At 37.0% G+C, this 22,692-nt stretch overlaps 2 protein-coding genes across 9 annotated transcripts in view; one reads left to right on the top strand and one right to left on the bottom strand.

The window, feature by feature from the left end:
• Window positions 1-22,692, bottom strand: part of Unc50 (Unc50 RNA binding protein) — a 212,291-nt gene that overhangs the window by 47,728 nt on the left and 141,871 nt on the right. The window lies entirely within an intron of this gene.
• The window catches only part of LOC145681131 (beta-1,3-galactosyltransferase 1-like), a 50,238-nt gene continuing 35,545 nt past the window's right edge, over window positions 8,000-22,692 (top strand). For 2 of the 4 annotated variants that reach the window (XM_081752555.1, XM_081752556.1), the window contains exon 1: window positions 8,003-8,205. The gene's annotated coding sequence lies outside the window, so the exon portion shown is untranslated. Of the gene's footprint in view, window positions 8,206-22,692 lie in introns of all 4 variants that reach the window. The other 2 variants (XM_081752557.1, XM_081752558.1) reach the window with 2 other exon arrangements.

The following is a 22,692-nucleotide window of genomic DNA, read 5'->3' as shown; positions in this document are numbered from 1 at the left end:
TCTGGTCTTTACTCAAAGAATTCCTGTCAACTTCTGGAATTACACAATCTATTGGTTGAAAATCTATCACTGGCAGTTTCTCACACCCGCTTAGATTATTTCCTATTGGTCCAGAAAATGTTGTGAGGCCAACTGTTCCTCTATCCAAATGTTGAAAAAGATGACCGAAAGGTAATTCATTGACATCGAGTAGGCAAATAGGCCATTGCAGAGGTCGTCCAACATGGATCTCAAGATGACGAATAACACCATTTTTCCAGCCAGTATTTGTATTAGTACCATCACAACCGAAGATATCCAAGTCTTCCACTGAAATTCCTTGTTTATTAAGGCAAGACACAATGTCTTTAGCAGATCCAGAGCTCGGTGACACATGGCCAATGTATGCAGAACCAGGTTCTTTGATGAGCGAGTAATGGTAATCCTTAATAGTACGACGAAATTGTTTGGATTCAATCTTATCTATAACCAAGGTATCATCCTTTCTTCCATCAAAATGAAGACCACGCAGTTTATCTAAATCATTTTCACTGTTGTTTTGCAAGTCAATTCTAATTTTGCTCCTTTCCCTTCTAATTTTACACCTTCAATAACCATAGACGTATCTGCTTTGGTTATTATACCAAAGTTTTCTAGTACACTAGGTGCTATAGCAGAACCTGCACGGTTACTGACTATATATCGATCGTAGGCTAATGCTGTAGCTCCTAGTTTAATTCTCATCCGCCACGGAGATGGAGATTCCTTTTTATCAGAGTCATTTGGTTTGTATTCAGGTTCAATTTCAGAACATATTTCGGCTGAACAACTTGGCTCTTCCACAAGTAAACAATCAGGGTTATCTCTATTTAAAGTATAGCTTCTTCTTTCAAGTCTACGTTTCAACTTTGATGTCTCCTTCCGATCCAAGCACTAAGTTTTCCTAACCCATGCTCCCTCTGAAGATATAAGAATTTTCGCTCAATGACAGGAATCTTGTTAGGTTTCTCACACGTGCGCGATCGGAAGATACTCCCTAAAAACATATAACATGTGTTTTTCTTATTAAATATTACTAGTTGTAACGTTTTATCACTATAGCATTAAAAATACGAGAGTATTTTGTTTTCATAAAAAGTACGAAAACATTAAATTTTTCGTGCTTTTTAAAATTTTTCAGACGCTTTGCGCGATCGGAAGATATTAACCGATTTCGACACTCTTTTTTTTATTTTTCAAGTCATCACTAACCACAACTTTTCCGCGGTATAGCAACTCAGAAACTAAAAAAAAGTTTTTTTCGATCCACCCTATTCCTGACAACAAGATAAGACGAAAGGTACAGACCAATCTGGGTGCACAAATGCTTCCTTTCGGAGTTATAGTCTGTCGAAATCGTGAAAAAAAAAAAAAAAAAACTTTAAAGGTCTATAGTTCCAATACTATGGAACGTACCGGAGTCGGATCAAGACTTTATTTAGAAAGTAGTATGCGTGCTATCCAAATATCCATGATTCAGAACCCTGCGGTACTTCCGCAACAATTTTTATAGAGGTAGTTGGTGAGTACTTCAAGTTATATGCTCGTAGCCAAACTGCCTCTATAAAAATTGTTGCGTGAATACCTTAGGATTCTGAAACATGTATTTTTGGATAGGACACATATTAGTTCTTAAGTAAAGTCTTGACCCGACTACGGTAAGTCCCATAGTTTTGGAGCTATGGACCCCTAAACTTCATTTTTTCATGTTTTCGGCAGCCTATAACTCCGAAAGGAAGCATTTGTGCAGCCAGGTTGGTCTATACTTTTCGTCTTATCGTGGTGTCAGAAATCATCTCCCAAACGTTGTCGGTGTTGTTTTGAAACACCCTATATATATATATATATATATATATATATATATATATATATATATATATATATATATATATATATATCAAGGGTGTTCCATAAAGAACGCGACTTTAGAAATGCCTGCCATTTCTGTTCTAGTACGTTGATAGCATTGAACGTTACACGATTTTCATTTGTTGTTTTTCTGGTTAGTATTCACGGAGCGCCAAGTAGCGCATGATCGTCATCTGTTTTTAATACAGGTAGAAATGGAGCACTTCACGACGATCGGGTGATTTCTCGCAAAGGTGACGTGAATTGGGCACCTAGATCTTGTGATTTGACACTATGTGATTTCTTTCTGTGGGGATATTTGGAATATTGTGTGTACGCCAATAAACCACGATCACTTCCAGAGTTCAAGTCCGAGATTCAACGTGAAATTTCAGAACTAGAGATGCAAGTATCTGAAAAGTTATGGAAAATTTCACACCTAATCACAGGTAGCATACACTGCAAAAATATGTAAATACTTACTTAAATAAATGCATATGTTATTATGGACTCAAAGGTTGTGTTCTTTATGGGACATACAGTATATATATACCCCGAGAAGAATTTCTGGAAATTCCATGTAACGGAGGGTGACGGACATTCCAACTATAAAAATCTCCATATCTTGAAATTCATCAAAGTTAATGACATGAAGTTTGGTATTTATACTTTTCCCTTAAACAAATGTTTAAGAGTTTCTTGATCTTTGACATAGAAGGGAAGAAAATATGTGGCAACAAAACAGGGTGGAGGTTGCAATTATTACAATAAGATGTCCGTATATCGGAATCTCTGCTTTTCACTTGAAAGTTACTTTGTGCCTAATGAAGTGCATTCCGTAGCAGCATAGGCACCAGGCCCAACGGTGAGAGACAGTAGGCTAGGCACCGTTGTCCCTACGTTGTAGGGGACCACTTTGTCGAGCTTTAGCCAATCAACTCAATTACCAATGTAACGTCTACGAAAGAAATAAAATTGAAATTGGGAGAGTGAGACCGCAACTGTTGGATAAATTATGGCAAATTGTTGGTTGGCCAGCATACCTCCCCAAGTAGCAAAAAACCTTTCGGCCAGTTGGAGCGTGCTTGGCTTTTAGCTTTCTATGCTTGTCCATTCAACGCGTGCTTTCATACAATCTGCCTTTTGTTGTACATGCAAGCGATACTTTAGATTCTTCGCAGAGCGTCATAGCATCACTGGCCGTTCATTGGTTTTTGACTTTCCACGAGCGCAAAACGCTTGCGTCAAGCTTGAATGAAATACTGAATGCAACGTTGCCACCATGTAACTTCGTTACTGGAATCCAGCTTGCGGCATGTTTGCACGCTTTCCAATCAAGCTGGATGCAAGTTTGCCGACTTCCAATGCAAGCTCTTTGCAAGTCGTCTCTGCTACTAGGGCTCATATGGGTCAACGTCTTTTTCAACTTTATTTCTGCAATTACTAATTTTCAAATTTGCCGACCATTAGCCTACGTAGGGCCTATAAAGTCTGCTACTGAGGTATCAACGTTCTTTTTTCAATTTTATTTTTGCAATAACCAATCCCCAACTACAGTTGAATTGATTTTAGTTTAGCGTCCCGTTCAGCAGCGAGGCTATATCAGACGTAGACCTACTGATTAACGTGGAATACGAACCACATGAGCTTCCGCCGGAAAAATTCCCAAGTAGAATGCCGACCACTAGTCTACGAAGTGCCTACCAAGTATGCTGCTGGAATATCAACCAATTTTTCAACTTTATTTTTGTAATTATTAATTCACCACATGCCTACCATTAGCTTACGTAGGAGCTATCAAGTGTGCTGCTGGGGTACCAGCGTATTTTAAAACTTTATTTTTTGCAATTTCTAATTCTCAACCATGCCAACAATTGGTCGACGGAGGGCCCACCGAATATGCTGCTTAAAGGTATCAACATATTTTTCATTATTTTTGTAATTATGAATACGCAACTAGCTTGACCACTAGCCTATGTAGTCGTTATCAAGTCTGTTGCTAGAGTCAGCGGGAAAAAAGTAAAAATTTCTAGGTTTATAAAAACCTAAAAAAGCAATTGTATAGGCGCCTTCGATTAAAAGAAAAAGAATCAAAAATTTATTGTAGACATTTAAGAACTTACATTAATGAATTATACGCTAGCTGTACTTCCAGTATAAATTTTAAAAGAAGTTGTACAGAATGTTGGAAAAATTAAATAAAATCTTCCAGTTTAACATCCCATGCCCTTTAGGCTGAGCGAGACGGATGATTAAGGCAAAGGAAAGATGATGGAAAAATTGGTGGAATGAGAACGTGAGAGGAAACGGGAGTACCCCGAGAAAACCCACGGACACAATATTTTCCATCACAAACTTACCTGGTTGGAAATGGATCTAGGGACTCTATGTTCTACAGGTAAGCGGTCTACAACTGAGCCACCATGCCCCTATATATAAAAATAGTTAACAGTACATCAATAGAGAATTCTGCGCAAATGGAAACAGCCAAAAGCATGGCACTCCTTATAATGCAATTACACTTCCTCCAATTTGAGTTTAGATTCCAGATTTGGAAAGTCTTGGTAAATCACTAAACCTTCCTTCAGATCACGTTTTTCGTCGACCAATTTTAACTGCAATTTTTGTCGATCGTTTTAAAGAGGTTTCACTGAAAACGAAGAAACTGGAGAGCCGGCAATCGTGGCGTCATACACGAGAAAGCACGAAAAAGCGCTTCAGTTTCGACTCTGTGAATAGAAGCGTCCTCAGAAACAATATTTTCGGTGAAGCCTCAAGCTTAATTTTAAAGAGCTTTAATGATTTTAATGAAATTTGCTGCTATACTATAAATTAATTGCATTAGGTTTTGATTTAGAGGAAACTAATTAGAACAGTCTTCAGAAACAATACTTTTGGAGAACACCTTAAAAGTAACTTCAAAATGGCTGTACCTATTTTAATGAAATTTGGTGGAAATGTGTTTTTCGATAAAGAAAAGCAAAAATAAAATTATATCTTTTTTTTACGACCCACGGTTATGCCGGCTAGGCTAAAGGAGACAGTGATGATGAGAAATGAATGAAATGGTGGAATGAAGAAAGTGGCAGAAACCGAGAAAACCTACACACACACACGGTGTTTGTCCACCACAGAGATCACTTGGCGCGACCTGGAATCGAACCAAGGACCCTAGGCACCAGATGTGAACGCTCTACCAGTGAGCCACCGCGGCCCCCAAGGAAAAGCAAGTTTGGAAAACTAAGTAGGGACATCTGCAAAAGTAATATTTTCGGGTGTGTATTAGGATGTTGGGAACCTTCGTAATTTTTATGTATTGATTTATACGGAGAAGTATTCTCTTTTCTTTTCACTGAAATGAACTGTTTTTTTAATGTTTTGCTTTTACTGGTTTTTATTTCAAATATAGCATTTAAATACCGTACTTCTTCCTTTGTGAAAATTAAATTATGTAATGTGTCTATCTATATATATAAATAAAAAAGAAAGTGACTATGTTTGTGAGTTAATAACTCTTGAATCATGCAACCGATCTCGATCAACTTTTCAACATAAATGAGATTCGGGCCTACGATGATTTTTATCGTTTCACGATGACTCAGGGGAGAGGGGGATATATAAAAATGACCGGTATTAGTGTCGAATCCATAGTTTTTGGAGTCGCTGAGATGATTAGTGACACTTCCGGTGCCTTTTAAATCCAAATTCAGGTCCGCAGCTTGGGAGAGGGGGATATATAAAATGATCGAAAATGGTCAATATTAGTGTCGAATCCATAGTTTTTGGAGTCGCTGAGATGAACAGTGACACTTCCGATGCCGTTTAAATCCAAATTCAGGTCCGCAACTTCGGGAAGGAGGGATATATAAAATGATCGAAAATGTCCAATATTAGTGTCGAATACATAGTTTTTGGTGTTGCCGTGATCAACAGTAACACTTCCGATGCCTTTTAAATCCAAATTCAGGTCCGCAGCTTGGGAGAGGGGGATATATAAAATGATCGAAAATGGCCGATATTAGTGTCGAATACATAGTTTTTGGAGTCGCTGAGATGAACAATGACACTTTCGATGCCGTTTTAAAATCCAAATTCAGCCCACAATAGTAATATTTAATTTTGAAGACAAAAAACATCATCTATCATAGAGCGCTTCAATAACAGCAAAAAGTGACTGACTAACGAAACATTTTTCTTATTTTAAACCGGCGAAGCACGTAATTGATGCTAGTTTATTATAAAAGAAAAATTTCTCAGACTGTGACTATCGCTAATTACTGAAAGTTAAGATTTGCCACTCCGTTACATGCACTGCCTTCCAGCGTAAGTCAATAGATGGTTGTAGCGGGCAGACAATTTGTATACTTAAGACGATTTAATTGGAACTTAAAACTGCCTACAAAAGACAAATATTCTGGAACTCTATAATAATAATAATAATAATAATAATAATAATAATAATAATAATAATAAAAGTAGAACTTACTATAGTAGCCACGATAGCGGAAAAACTGAAATGCTGCTTCCGATAAAACACTTGCATTAGTCAAAATAAGAAATGATTATATTAGAGTGACCGAATTCAGGAAATGGAATCCGGAACAACCCTCTCTCAATTCTCAAAATGACTGCACTCCCTCATAGAATTAATTCTGAACAGACTAAATACAAAGAAGTATCGGTATTTATTAAGAGAAATGGATATAAACCTAGTTAGAACTTATTAATTATCTTAACCTAATAATGTGCAGCAGGAGCAGGATTACGCAGACAGAGGAGCCGATTATCGAATAACTTGAGGGAGGGGAGGGGGTTTATATGGGTATGTGTTTCTTTGTTGGATATTCAAGCAAAAATATCCTGACCTTAGGGGGCGAGACGGCGCTCATGCCGAAGAATATTTTCCTGAGCTCCTTGCCGTTTTAATCAAATCACAAATTTTTACAGCGTACTAGTCCAAACAATTCATACTGCTCTTATTTTAAATACACCAGTGCTGGCAACACCGTTTGAATCACACCACAGTTTGCACAAAAAAAAAAAAAAAATCCACAATCGAAAGTAACCGGTTAAATTGAATTGAATTTCAGTTTAGCGTCCCTTTCAGCAGCGAGGCTATGTGAGACGTGGACCTACTGATTAACGTGGAATCCGAACCACATGAGCTCCCGCCGGGAATCGAACCCGGGTCTCCCGCGCCAAGTGCGCGTACGCTAACCGCTTAGCCACGGAGGAGCTCAGTAACCGGTTAAAGAAACCGGAACACGAAAGCTTTTTTCAGAAATTCCTGACTATAGAGTAAAATAATCGAAACAAACCCGGATTCCCGGAAATTTGTTCAGCCTAGACTGGATCATCCGTTTTTCGGCGGCACAAGGAATCGTTAAAAAAAAGGGGGGGGGCAGAAAAACTACGGGCCTTATGCAGAGTCGTTTTGATGTATGATTAGTGCCATACTAAAGACCTGACTATTGCAGGCAACATATGTTAGTCGAACGCTTTAGTATTGCACTAATCACGCGTCACAACAATTCTGCATAAAGCCATACATTTTTAAGTTTATTTTTTTATTCCACAATTATTATGTTTTGCAACAAAATAAGCTATTTCTTCTTGTTTTTGAATAGGCACTTATCTAAAATAGAACTAATGAGAGTTTCAAAGAATGCTGGAAGTGTTTGCAGGGAGAAAGGGGCTCAGCGCCTATGCCAGGCCACCCTCTAGCTATGTGCACGCGTTTGACCCCTTTATTAAGTTCCTTACCTTTGTTGTTATTACTTGAGTTTCAAATATGTTTTCAGCAGCAGTATCAAGAACTTCGTTGATAGTAGAAAAAAATCTATTAGATGATGACTTACTACCGAACACATTATTTTCACGAGCACACTTTGCAAAATAAATGCGAGTTTTTTTTAAAATCAAATTCTCTTTCCACCTGAAGTCGAGTTACTCTCTCGAAATGTACCGAACTACACCTGTTCCCAAATCTTGGTTGTTTTGCGGAAACGGTGGTGAAGATACAGAGAACGTAAATCTACTCCAAGTTCCGGGCCTACACAGTAATTAAACAGCAACTGGCAACACTGTGCGCCTTGAGGAACATTTTCGTATTATCACTCCCCACATTCTTTGGGCTCCGTAGTTGTAGTGGTAGTACATCTACGTCAGTTACGAGAAACCCACCTTGCGTGACGCTTCGCTCTGGGATTAGTTAGTGTCGTCATGGTATTAGCCGGAGCAGGTAGATGGTGTATGCAGGTAAATAACAACACAATATGAAGGATTTCTCGTGCTTTGAAACACGTATATTCGAAGGTGGAACCATCAAGTAAACTACAGGTAACTAAATGAAAAAAACGTACTTAATTCTTACATATCATTCATTCATATAGCACGTAGCATTGTTACAAAACATTAAAATGCAAAAATGAAAAACATACAGGTGACTCGTGAAGAATTCCATCACACTTGGTGACAACCTTCTTTGATGTTAGCTTAATCACTTTACGGCAATGTTTTGCTATATTCTTGTACTGTTACAAGCTCTTCGCTTTCTTCGATTGAGTTTAAATATTATGGACGTATCATTTCATTACTTGAAAACAGTTTTAAAAGAACCTTCGGGTTGCGATTTCGTACTACTTTTTTTATCGTGTCTGCAGAAAAAAAAATGAAAAGGGGAGTTTACTAAAACAAGACAATCACGTGTAAAATAGGACATCCGCAAGGTCGAAAGAATTATCCTTTTTCTCTTAGACCTTCCTTGACTTTCGTGAAACTTGAAGGAAGAAGTAAGCTGAAAAACTTCGCAAAGTTCACTTGTCTTTGTGAACAATATTTTGCGGATCCTTGCTAATGAAATATGTAAACAGTTTTTTTTTTTTTTTTTTTTTTTTTGTACTTTACACAGGTAATTAATAGAACGTGAGAGACTTACAACATCCGTGTATGGTTGTATTTTTCGCTGGCAAGTTATTAAAATTTTATTGTCTTTTAATGAACAGTTTCAAAACGGGTATGATTTGAGTTTTTAAATTTTACTCTCAATGCGAAATGTTAACATTAGACGATATTCGAAGCGAATTATGCCTACCGATGTCAACAGCTTCAAGGTTCCACGTTCAGCGGTAGTAAAGTTCTGATGAGAATGGGGGAAGGCTATATGGCACCTGGGCCTTAACTAATCTGTATAAAGGTAACGTTTATGAATCTGAACCAGAATATATAAACTATCACCGTACGTTTAGTTACATGTACACTTATCCTTCCCTATAATACTCTGTAGCCTTGGAAAAACTTGTGCGGGCGATTGTTTCGGTGTTAGTGGATAAAACCCTAATCTGCATGTGCGGGTACCGTGGCTCAGTGGTAGAGTTCTCATGTTCGGTGCGAGGGTTCTCTAGTTCGGTCCCAAGTTATTATGAGTTTGTGATGGACAACATCGTGTTGATGCGTTTTCTCGAGATTCCCCAGTTTTCTCGCACGTCCTCATCCCACCAGTTCTTGGATAACAGTAACTTTCATTGTCTCCTTTAGCCTAAAAGGCATTGACGTGAGACTTGGATGCAGTGAGATTATTTATAATTTTTTACTTTTAGCTGGCCACGGTGGCTCAGTGATAGTGCTGACCTCTGGTAGGTAGGGTCCTTGTGTGATCCCCGGCCAAGTTAGTTTGTGATAGACAATATCTTGTCAATGGTATTTTTCGGGGTAATCCCGTTTCCTCCCACATTATCATTCTACCACTTTTTCCATAATTCATTTGTCTTAATCATCCGTCTCCCTTTCCCTAAATTATCGTAGAACGTTAAGCTGGAATATTTCATTTCCATTTTGTCTTCCTAAAATATTTTGAATTTTTTATGGCGTAGCATACTGTGAACAAATTTTCCTGAAAGCAGAAAATGGAGTGTTCTTATAATCCGACACTTAATTAAAAATAAATAAACAAATAAATAAAAGCTTGCTAGGGTACTGCCTGAGAAGAAATGGTTTCCTAACCTAGTGGTTCCTGAACTTTTTTTTTTTTTTTTTTTTTTAACTATACTCTTCACTAAGCTCCTACTACATCGCGACACATTGGTTTGGTTATGGTTTGGTTTTGTTCTGCAGATGTGAGCCAGTATTACAGTAACCTATCATACCCTCAGCCAACCTAAAAGCATCTAGTTTGCATATCCCGATACTTTTATTATTAATAATAATCTAGATTATAATATTGTAAGAGTACAAGTTTCATAATAGACTGACCATTGTTGCTGCCGCTAGACGCGTTGACTGGTATACTCTTTCGAAATTGATTAATTGTTAAATGCTACATGGCTTAAATTCTAAACATTCGCGGCAGACATTGACGGACTGTGCGACGGCTCGGTTGAGAACCAGTTCTAAGCGATGGGGTAGAAGGTAAAAGTGGAAAGAGCGAAATCCCACAACTGAACAGTTTAGAAACGGGTCAACTTCACGAAAAGTAAGTGCAGCAAAGGATCATATAGTCCGTGGAAGCTATTCGGTTCGCCAGCGGTAAAATACCATGATGATTCAATATTTCTGAATATTGCTTACTGATTACTATGTAGTACTGATTAGTATATGTGCGTTACAGTGGCGTCATTTGGGAGGGCAGCAGGGGCAAACTCCTTTTTAATAAATTTAATACTAACATACTAATAAAAAACTTTATGCTGGGCCGCGGTGGCTCAGTGGTAGGGCGTTCAGCCTGGTGCGTGAGGTCCTTGATTCGTTACCAACTTGCACCAAGTGAGCTTTGTGGTGGACTAACACCATGTACGTGGGTTTTCTCGTGGTTCTCCCATTTACTCTTACTTTCTTCATTCCATCATTCCCTTCATTTCTCAACATTACAGTCTCCTTTAGCCTAGCCGGCATAAACGTGGGACGTAAGCTTAGATTTCATTTCCGGAAATGACTCTACTGGTGCGTCGGTCTTAGGAGTATGCGTCACCATAAGAAGGTCTCAGCCATCTCCAGTTAACAGCGTATTTCATTTACAAACAGTGGCCCCGCGTAGCGAAGTCGCTAACCCTCTCGCCTTCGGTGCGAGCGGTCCCGGGCTCGATTCCCGGTGCGGGCACTCGGTCGGGAAAATGTAAAACTTTTTCAGTCCAGCCACCCTGGATGAGGTTTTCCTGGGTTTTCTTCATTCACACCGGGCAAATGCCGCGGTGGTACCTAAGTTATAGGTCCCAGGCCGCTTTCTTCCTTCCCTTTCCTCGGATTGTGTGCTCGCCGAGGAACGTGGAACGGTCTTAGATATCGAAAGCTCAGAAATCTCAATCCTAAAGTCCTTCATTTACAAACACTCGGTTCGAGCGGAAATTATAGGAAACGACGAACATATTTTTAACGTATATTAACATAAAATTCTATTTTCTCTTAGAGACCCGGGTTCGATTCCCGGCGGGAGCTCATGTTGTTCGGATTCCACGTTAATCAGTAGGTCCACGTCTCATATAGCCTCGTTGCTGAAAGGGACGCTAAACTAAAAATCAACTCAACTCTATTTTCTCTATTAGAACTTTCAGGGTTCTAATTTTGTTTAGGTCGATATAATTAATATGACTGAAGAAATTAAAATTTAAGACAATACTGCGTACTGTTGTCTTGCTGGTGTGAAGGGTATGCTTCAATATCACTTTTGTCTTAGTAGATGGCGTGGTTGTCGTGCAGGTTTACTAAAAATCTTTCTCGACTTCTTCGAAAACTACGCAGCACGATTTTCATTCATGCATATCATTTTGTTCAATTCAACGGAATTTATCGTTTTTTAAGTGTCCGTTCTTTTGACTAACATTTTTTTTTCTCCTTCAATGGTAATGATACTGGGAAATTTAAAGTAGCACCAAGTTAAAAATAAATAAATAAATAAAATCAGAGAGAGAAAGCAAAAGTTGATTTCTACCTCGTTTTGCCCCTGTAGCCTCAGAGAGAAAGAAATGATAAAAACTAGTTCCCTCAAATTGTTAGACTGTGTTAACAACTGAATGTTCGTGTTATAATACAATCTTGTCCTTGAAAATATAAAATTTTGGTGGTGACTATACGAGGAGGAGTCTTTTAGGATTACGAAAACTTTCAAACTTTTTCTTTCTTTTTAACTACTTATAAGGTGCAAGTATTCGTAAAATAGACGTGCGCCGAAGAAATTTCGTATTGATTCTTCGATCCATTGAACGGGTTTTATAAAGCTTCGTTGCTTCTTCTCGATAATACGTTATACCATCAACGAAACGAATTTGTACTCTGAAAAGGTTTTTTCCGCGTGCGTCAGTTCCCAGTTTTCGTACTGAGTCTTGATTCCATGTGGAAGAACATGTGGTTCCCTATGTTCCATACAGCGGTGAAGTTGAAAAGGAACATGATCCGGAATAATAGCGGATAATGTGCTTCCACTTCCCTCCTTTTTAGGAATTTTGTCACTGTCCCTTGGAAGAATATTACACAAAATATAAAATAAATTTCGTGAGTTCCTTACAGGTCCGGACCCTCCGACATCTGGGTTGTTCCCTCATTATAGGCTGCCTTGTTCCTAAGCTATATATTTGCCAAGCTTCATTGAAATAATGATGGTGGTTAAGGAGATTTTAAAGTACTTTAAAAACTATATTTTGAAATAAAAATAACTTGTGAAGCTTCAACTCGTACCCAATTACCTCACGTATATTATCTTTAAAATACATTAGGCCCTCGAAATATCATTCGCATGTATCACGATTCAGGGTAAATTTTGGGATATTCTTTTTCTTTTCTTTTCTTTTTTTTTTTTTTAATCTGCGTGCCTCTATTTGGGCCCAAGACTGAAGTACCTGTACGAAAGGTATCTCTAAACATGCTACACGTCATAGGTCATATATACAGTATTTTGCAATGTAGTACGGTTAGTATTCAATGTAGATATAAGACAATTTTGTACCAAGTGTGATAATTTCGTATCTAATATGCATTGGATAGTGTTTTCATATCTTAAAAAAAAAAAAAAAAAAAAAAAAAAGTGACACGTGGCCGCGTAAATACAACAAATGGCTGAAAAAGCATTCTCTGTTACTGAGTCATTAATCATCTTGAGAACCGATATTATAAGGATTTAAGAGGCCTCATCCCGGCGAAATTAAGATACCGCTAATTTTACAGTAATTATGCAATATCTTCAAATAGATAAAATATAATTGAAATATGGAACAAGAGCGCCCTAGACAATATTATTTTGCGTAAGGTACCGTTATCACAAGTCACCTAGTGGCTTTCCGTTTTCAGCTATTTAGAAACGCGAAAATAAATGCCGATTTTCAAAATGGCTCGAAATCGAAAGCAAATAAGTGAGTCGTGATAACGGTTTCTCATGTAAAATAATCAAAATGTGGAACAAGGAGCGCCCTAGACAATATTATCTTTTATCTATTTGAAGATATCACATAATTACTGTAAAATTAGCGGTATTTTAATTTCGCCGGGATGAAGACTCTTAATCAGTAGGTCCACATCTCATAACTATAGTCTCGCTGCTGAACGGGACGTTAAACTTGTTTAACTCAACTTAAGCCTACCAGGTATAATGTGTGGGACGTAAAACTACGAATTTAAATTCATTTACCGATGTGGTAGCAATAGAACTTAAAGGACTGTTGTACGTAAGAATTCTGAACTTTATTATCGTGTCGTGACGCATTCTTCAACTACGAGATGAATACAGAGATCGAACATTTGTCACGCTATGGCTGTATTGGCAATATGTATTTTTAACGAACCTAAGACCGTGAGTGGAAAATAAATATATATATATATATATATATATATATATATATATATATATATATATAATCAGTCATGAATGACCAAGATTCTAATTTATTCAGCTGAGTGAACAACTGATCGTAGATCCACACAGAATATTGATTCTCTAAACTTTGCATGCAAACACGTATTTCAACTTTCTCTGAACTAAAAATAATTTTTAAATGCATTCACGAAATATCACACACACTTTAAAACAACATTGAATTACACACCTAATTCATCGGAGACTTATTTTATAGTTTGTAATTTTTACACCAGACTTGGTGAAAGAAATACCCTATCTACACTGCTATTTAAAACACGCAACTGTGAAAAAGTTTGAAACACATACACAAAATATAATTTTCTAGTACGTTTCACTTACGATTTTCAAAGATGCCACAATGACAGAAAATGCTACCTTATTGTGTAGCGATCAGTGATGGAATTGTCACGAATTTCGTGATCGGTTACCCGGAGTGACTCTGACCCGGACAGACACTCATGAACCGAAGAGGAAACGGTCATACGCATCAAGAGTATGATTGAACCCACTAATGTAATTCTAATAAGCTTTCTCTCCTCTCTCATTGCTTTCTCACTGTAATTTTCTTTCTCATTTGTTGTTTACGTGTTTCTATTAACCACTGCACTGGAAGATAACTACAAGGTCTATCAGAGTACAAACGCGTCAAGATCCCAGAAAGAGTACGCTAGATGTTTCTCTTTGAGGGATCGTCAAAGTTCAATCGACCCGTAACACTTGTCGTTTAGAATATAAAAGATACCAATAAGCCGAAAGTGTTTTCTTAATTCTTCTTGTATAGGCTATGTTCTAAAACCTCTGTATTATTTTGCAGTATAGGACGACGAATAAAGGTGAAATGATATTTTGAAATATTCACTACATGGTATCACGATTAAGATATGTCACACCAAGAATCAAACAAATAAATTGTCTGTCAGTGCCAGAGTGCTTACCTCTGGTGCGTGGGGTCTCGGGTTCGATACCCAGTCAAGTAAATTTGTGGCGGACAACATCGTGTCCATGGTTTTCTTGGTGTGCTCCCGTGGGTACGAGCTAAGAATAAAATGTCTCTACGCTAGTCTTTCCCAATTGCCGGTCCGCAGAACAGATTTAGGGAACATATGGCATTATTTGTATTTTATAATTTATAAAGCACGTAAATGGTGTTCTATGTATTGTATATTGTATGCTTAACATAAGTAAAGGTTTGTAATGTAACTGTTGTTAACATTATCTAGCTTTCAGATATTACTATGTGGATATGAGAATTTAAAGATGTGGGATCCGTAACTCTGAAGTAATTGGGAACCACTGGTTTACACAATACGACGATGAAACCGAGATTAATTGTATTCATTTTTGCTTGTATCGCCGGTTTTCGGTGTAGCCGATTGTGGATACGCTTAAATCATGTAAATTAACATAACTTTACAGATTTACTCACAAACAAGCAACATATTCCACTAACGTCTCCAAATAAACTGTTTCGTGAGAGATATCTCGAGCTCTTAGCTCTGACTTTACTCAAGCTCACTAAATCCGTGCTCACATCACTATTTACATGTCGTATTCACCCTCAGTTCATTATTTACACATCTAACGCTCGCATAATTTCGACGTTACGCTTAACTTCGCGCTGAATTCGTGAGATTGAACTAATGAGCGCCAGCGTCTTAGGTCCGGGCACCTTTCATCTTTACAAATGTGTTTCTGATTGTGTTATAAATATTTCAATGCATTTTTTTTTAAGTCGTCAAATCTCACCCTACACTATGATAATTACATTAATTTTTGGCTATATCTACGCACCTTCGGCACAAAAAGCCCGGGTTAGATTCCCGACAGAAGTTCATATGGTTCGGATTCCACATTAAGTTTTTCGTCCATGTCATATAGCCTCGCTGCAGCATATAGCCTTATCAATCATTTCCAACTGTAGTTATATATATTTATTTATTTAACTAAAGATAATATCAACGCAATACACACGAAAAATAAGGCAATAGATAAATCTACTATTTGGTTGTTCCACAATAAATTATATTTGAATCATAATAAAGCAGTGAAGTTATACTTCCATCTCAGCAGCTCCACAACTGATACAAAAGAATGCTGTTAATCTATTAGGGACATAGATACAAAATTAAACTGGAATGTGCATACTATGCAACTTTGTAAAAAAATTATCAAGGGCAGTATATGTGTTACGTAAATTAAAAAATATCTGTAACTATATTAATCACTGCATATTATGCTTTTTCACCCATCTGTCGTATGGTACACTATTATGAGGTAATTCTTCCGGGGCACAAAGTATTTAAGTGGCAAAAAAGAGCGATAAAAACGATAACAGGAATTCCAGAAAGAGAATCTTGTAGATATTTTTTTCAAAGATTTTGACATAATGACCATCCCGTCCTTGTACATATTATCGTGCCTTATGTATATCAAAGAGAACTGTACAAATTGTGTTACTCGAAGTAGTGTTCACTCATACAATACAAGGCGCAAAAATGAAATAAATGTTTCCCATGTGCGGCTGTGCAAAACGCAAAATAGTTTGTAAGTATATATTAGGGATGAAATTGTATAACCTATTGCCACTTAGAGTGAGAGAAATGGAGATTAAAAATTTTAAATGTTTTTGTAAAAAGTGGCTCTTAGAAAAGTGTATATATAGTATTTCAGAATTTCAGAATTAGAACAGAAAAGTAGTACTAAGTAAAATATAAAGTATTATATTGATTAATTAAAATTGTAAATATTACATGTACGAAAACTTAAATTTTGACGTTGTTTATTACATGTTGTTTAACGACAATAAATAATTCTTATTCTTATTTTTGTACTTTCCAAATTAGAGCGATTCTATGCATCATCTTACTTATTGTTAAAAGCGGGAAATGTGAACTGAAGTAATTTTCTTATTCTAAACTACTGATGTGAAGGACACGCTTTATTTGCATTATCTTTTCTAGTACCAATATGGCAGATAATCCGTCATGATAAAACATCTATTTCATATTCAACTTCTATTAACTTGCTCTGGTTCGCTTTTAAAGTCTGTTAAAAGCAAGATTCATAGTTGGCTCGCAAGATTCTGACATTTTCCTCATCCATCGTTCTCTATACTGAATTTACTATTTAATTATTCATAAAAAATAACGTTATTTAGGGACATAGAAGTTTAGGACCTAGGTCTGCACCTGAAAATATAAGACCGTCAATTGACGTTACGGAATTCGTACTTAAAAGGAACACATTTCTGCAGTTGTCTGAATTAACGAGTAAGTAATGCATCTACATTTTATGTTCGCGAGTGTAAGGTTACTAGAATAAAATCATTGCAAGTGCTATACTATAGTTTAAATAACTGCATATGAAAAAGGACTGTATTAGATATCACTTTCCCCCGTATAGTATTACTATGTATTTTATTTTATATGTAGCGTTACTCGTTTGAAACCATTCGAAATGCTATTGGCACTTCTATTGCTTCGAAAACTTACATTAAGGTACTTGTAAATGCAACATGCAAGCACTAACCTAATGTATTTTATCTACTAAACTAACCTATCCAATTTACGATCCGTAACGATGAAGCTGTCCGTCAGGTAAGGTATCTAGTAACATATGTGGAACATAGGAAGTTTCCACTACCCAACGTCGCTGGCACGCCTGGTCCTTACGAACGTATCACTGCACACGCCCACCAAATTGCTCCTCCTCTTAGATAGCATTCGTCTTTCAGTGGCCGCCTAGCACAGGTTGGTTTGTTTCTTACACTTTATGGCATATTTCCGGGCGCTGTATTTATCGTGAAAGAATATTAATTTTCAACAATTATTTTTGGTGGCTTCCTCGGACTTCATCTACGCTAAGCAAAATATTGTCAAGTCGCTCAGCACGCACATTTTGGAGGATAATAAGAAAATTAGTGAAATTATTAAATATTTTGACTATTTCGAGCGGTCTACCTAAACTTTACCTGCACGTCTGTAAATACAGGTAATGTGGATAAAATACATTTTAATGTTCCCTTTTTGAAAAGTATATTCATCAAGAATTTTCCGTATAACTGACAATCACTTGAAATTAGGGCATTTATTCCGAAGTTCGGCGTCCGCTTTCGTCAAGTTTTTTTCGCTGAAACCGTTATTAGAATGATATTAACGTGCTGGTTTACAATAGCTCGTCAGTAAATAAACAAAATAAATGCTTCACTTTTCTTGCTTTAAATGATTTTATCGTTCTGGATTGGTACTTTCCTTACCAATCTGCGTAATCAATATATCTGCGTATATATTGATAACGATGGGTGTGTGCAAACCGATAACAAACTATTTTTCGTGCAAAATACAGCAGAATATATTAAGTTGGTAAAGTGTGGAACGTCTGCTAGGGAGAAGTAAATTAGAGTAGGTGGTTAGGTTCGGTTAGTGTTTGTTATATTTACATGTGTAGGGTTATTAGTCTCAAACCATTACAAATGCTATAGGAACTGCGAAACCCACATTAATGCACTTACAAATATAACTGCTTTACATTATGCAGAAATACGTACTCTACCGGACGAAATTAATATCTGATAATCCTCTTTAACATATTCACTACTGTTAATCGTAAAATTACCATTTTTGACCAATTGCTGTAAACTTCCACCAAAATTAACTATACTATGATCAAGAAATATTTTTCGGTGTGTTCTAAAAGGTTCGCATGGCGTGCTAGTTGACTTGTATGATCATATCTGTGTCAAAATGTTCTGAAGTTAGTTACCTTCAACCAAATTTACAAAATGAATGTTCTGTATGTATAAATGATCAGTTCAAGGTAAATCTGAAAGGGGAGGGATTATGTTGAACAGCCTGATATGGTGTATTTATGAACACACGTAATCAGAACTGGTTATGTTCAGGTTCAAATGTATGTTGCAGCCATTGTTTTACCATCGACATGAATAATTGCTTTGAGCTTCTGCTTTCAAACTGCCCTGAACATTCTATGAAACTGGAGCTGCTCTCTTTTATTTCCGAATTGTTCAAAAAAAATCTAATCTGAGACGTGACAAATTGCCAAGTAATTGCTGCTACTCTATAGATCGTTTGTTCTTGGTTCGTCGTGAACTACGTATAGGCCTATATACAAAACTGAGATAATGGTATGGTTTCACTAAAAAAAGAAAACATAAAGAGTGCTTTTTCTACGTTGCTATCTCACAGCTTCTTTAGAAAATGCATTTTGGTATTTCGCGACATTAACTTCCTATTTGATTAACCTTGATTTAGGCATTAATTTCCACCTTCAAATTCTGAAAATGGGCATGTCAGATGAACTTACTGATGTAAACTATCATTAGAATGCCAGGAACGTGAGGAATAATGATCTAAATCTATTTGATGGAAACTACAGGAATGCTATTTATGCACAATGGTTTTTGTTGTGGTTGGTAATATGAAATCTAAAGTAAATCTTTAATTAGTGAAGACTGAACACTATAATTATTTTTGAACAGCAGCCACATTGTTAACTCATCAATACAAGTGCTTGCCTACTTAAGCTAAATAATTATTTTGTAATTTTGTTAAAGAATTGGCACAAAATCAAATATGTCATTTGAATGATTTTTTTTTTTTTTTTTTTTTTTGTAACGTTGGCTAGAAGACAAAGCTTACGTAACATAAAACTATATTCTGAGAGAAGATGGATGTTTAAGTTGTTTCCTTTAATCAACCTATTAAGTTGTAATCAAACTATTTCTGTCCCCCCCCCCCCAAAAATCAAGCTACTTGGTGTGAGCGGTTCCGGATTCGATTCCCGGTGTAGGCACTCGCTCAAAAAAGGGTAAAAAGCTTTTTCAGGCCAGGCAACCTTACATCAGGCAAATGCCGGGGTGGTACCTAACTTGTAGGTCAAACGTGACGGGCTAAATGGCCATATATGCCGAAAGCCCAGAAATCTAAATCCTACTTAATACGTTAACTTATTTACAGCAATCATCCCTGGTGGAGGGATCTTGTTTGTGGGGGTCAATATCATATCGGACTGTTTCCTCACACATTCTCATTCCACCAATTCTATCAGAATTATCTGACTCCTTAATCCAACGATGCCAAACAATCGATCGCGAGCTATTAGCAGCTCGCGGGCACGTTTTTAGTAGATCGCGTTAACGCTTTGGTTCACTAACCTTGATTTTTCCACTGAGAACCATCTTAATGTAAGTTTTAAAAATTATAGTTCTATTGGTTGGTAGGTCACAGTATGATTTTAAAACGGTAGGTCAGAAACTTCATAAGTTTGGCGAGCACCAGGCCCATATCCACGGAGGGGGCCGGCCACCTAAATTTTCACGGTACACTTGCAAATGAACTATAATATGGCGATGGACTATATTATGGTTGGGTCGGGTCCCCCCTAACTTCTATCGCCCCCCTCTACATTTTTGGGCTGGCTACGGGCCTGGCGAGCACTACCTTAGTCTATTGGGCACGCAGTTTAAATTCTCGACACCTATTACAAACTACGTTTAACACTAGTTTATTTCCCAATGTTAATGTTTAAGACCTGTTCGAAGAAAGAAATCATTTCACAAGGATTGATACAAAAAAACAATACAGCATTGTTTTATTACCGTATAAAACTGTCGAGGATTCATAACAAGTTCTTTATATAGGAATTACTCACCTCGTGTCACAATGTATATTGTAATCAATTAATATAAATAAACTCTGATAGTATCTCAAGAATCCAAAAGCACTGCTAGTTCATACAGTAACAGGTCATATGCAAGCCTCCGTTGCATTGGAGGTACTGACTGGGTACTTTAAACAGGTAGGCACTTACCAGAAAAAAATTTAGGATAAGCATATTTTGTAATTAAAAAGTCTTATTTGCAGTGAACTTTATTATGGTCCATTTCATGATGCAATGAGTCACTAGTAGAACTCTGATTATGCAGCTTGTAGTGGATGGCACCGAATCTGTTTTTCACTTCCAATTAGATTTCTAGTTAATACTGTATGTACGGGGTGCGTTCCTTAGCAGGGACGCATGTGGAACACATTGTGTAACAGATAAACATCACTTTTGTCAATAACCTTTAATTAACTTAAGTTTTACGAAATCTGACTGCATATTTCACAGTGTGAGAAATTTTGCAAACGAGCCGCTTCGCCCGCGGAGAAAGTTTGAAAGTTTCATTTTGGACATAAAGGGTACCAAGACTCACTAATCATCTTAGGGACCTCAAAAACTATGGATTCGAGACTAATATAGCTCATTTTCGATCATATATGTCCCCCTTCCCCTCCACTAAGTTGCATCGTCAAAGTGAAATGATAAAAACCATCCACGCCTAAACCCCATCTATATTGAATATTTCAGATCAGTCGTGTGGTTCAAGAGTTAATCCTTAAGTACTACTCATGTTTTTTGTCACATTACTACTACGCGGAGTCTGTCAGACTCCGAACAATATATTGCGGAAAAACTACCGACACGTTAATTTTCGCATATACACTTAATATAACCAAGAAGGTAGAGGAAGCGACAATTTGGAGAGGTGGTAGAACGGGAAGTTATGGCGTACATTGAATCTGACCAGTGTTACCACACTTGCTACAATTGTGCCAAATTCAGCCCTTTTTGTCATTCATCGGCCGGTTGGTGTACCACGCTGGCATTTTCGGACCCTTTTGTGAAAAAGTTGTTACATGAAATCTTACGTCCCACGCTTATGCCGGTTAGGCTAATGATGAGTAATGAATGAAATAGTGGAATGAGGAAAGTGGGTGGAAACGGGAGAACCCCGAGGAAACCCACGCACACGGTGTTTGTCCACCACAAAGTTCACTTGGCGAGGGCTGGGATCGAACCCGGGACCCCAAGCACCAGAGGTCCACACCTACCACTCTACCACTGAGCCACCGCGGCCCAAAAAGTTGGTACAATTATATCCAATTCAGCACTATTTAACAAATACTTGTCACATTTTCAAAAGTGTCAGTAAGACTTGATGTGATATTATGCATTTTGTTATTCTGTGTGTTTGTGTACTGTCTTACTGCATATGAGGTGTGATGTTATGTTTTCTGTTTCTATATGTGTATTATGTGTATGTGTACTGCACCAGTTAGAAATAATAGATACCATTGTGACTTAAAATTATTAATAATGTGCTGTGATGTCTTTCAGGGAAAGTTCAAGGACCGTCGACCGGTTTATTTTTATTTATTTATTTTTTTTTTACAAATATTAGTTTACTTACCTTGTATTCTTCTTACAGTCTATTATCCTCCTCCTATCGTGAAATAGGCGAGAATAAAGTGCAATAATTTATATTTCAATATTTTATTATAATGTAAATTTACACACGAACTCACAGATGATTGATTTGTTCCTCGTTTTATTTATATATATTTTTCATATGACCATAATACCGTTTTGGTTTATTGGTCTCCTTGAAATAGAGGCGCGTTTGGTTTCCTTATAATACATACCGAAGATTACTGTGTACCCTTTTAATTTGCAGCCTCTGTTATACTTCCTACGTGCGAGAAAGGTTTTACCTGCTTCCACGGTTGTTCGGGGTCCTCCGATTTTGGATGTATTTAAAAAGTAATTTTTAAAAAGAGCACTTTCTTGATTTGGACTCTCGAAAGAGGGGGGGAGTCTAGAACTTTACCTCTTTTAGTTTCATGTTCCAGGGCCACGTATTACACTGATATCAAATAACGAATTCAGCCCTTTTTGTTTCAATTTGGTACTATTTTTCAAACCACTCCAGAGCTAGGACTGGCAACAGTCTGACAGACTCCGCGTAGTACTTACGGGTTAAGTCACAAATATAGTCACTTTCATTTTTATAAATATAGATAATTACGAATATTAAAGTGAAGATACAATTTCATTTAAGTTTTAAAAAAAATGTTTATTTGAGCAATGCTTAAACTATATAAAGTAAGAGTTACTTGAATCTCATAATTTATGCAAAAAGATTAACT

This window comes from Thermobia domestica, chromosome 3 (genome assembly GCF_964235325.1).
Source record: "Thermobia domestica chromosome 3, izTheDome1.hap1.1, whole genome shotgun sequence".
In the NCBI taxonomy this organism is placed as follows: domain Eukaryota; kingdom Metazoa; phylum Arthropoda; class Insecta; order Zygentoma; family Lepismatidae; genus Thermobia; species Thermobia domestica.
The sequence above is the reverse complement of the archived record's forward strand: the minus strand, read 5'-3'. Positions and strand labels throughout refer to the sequence as shown.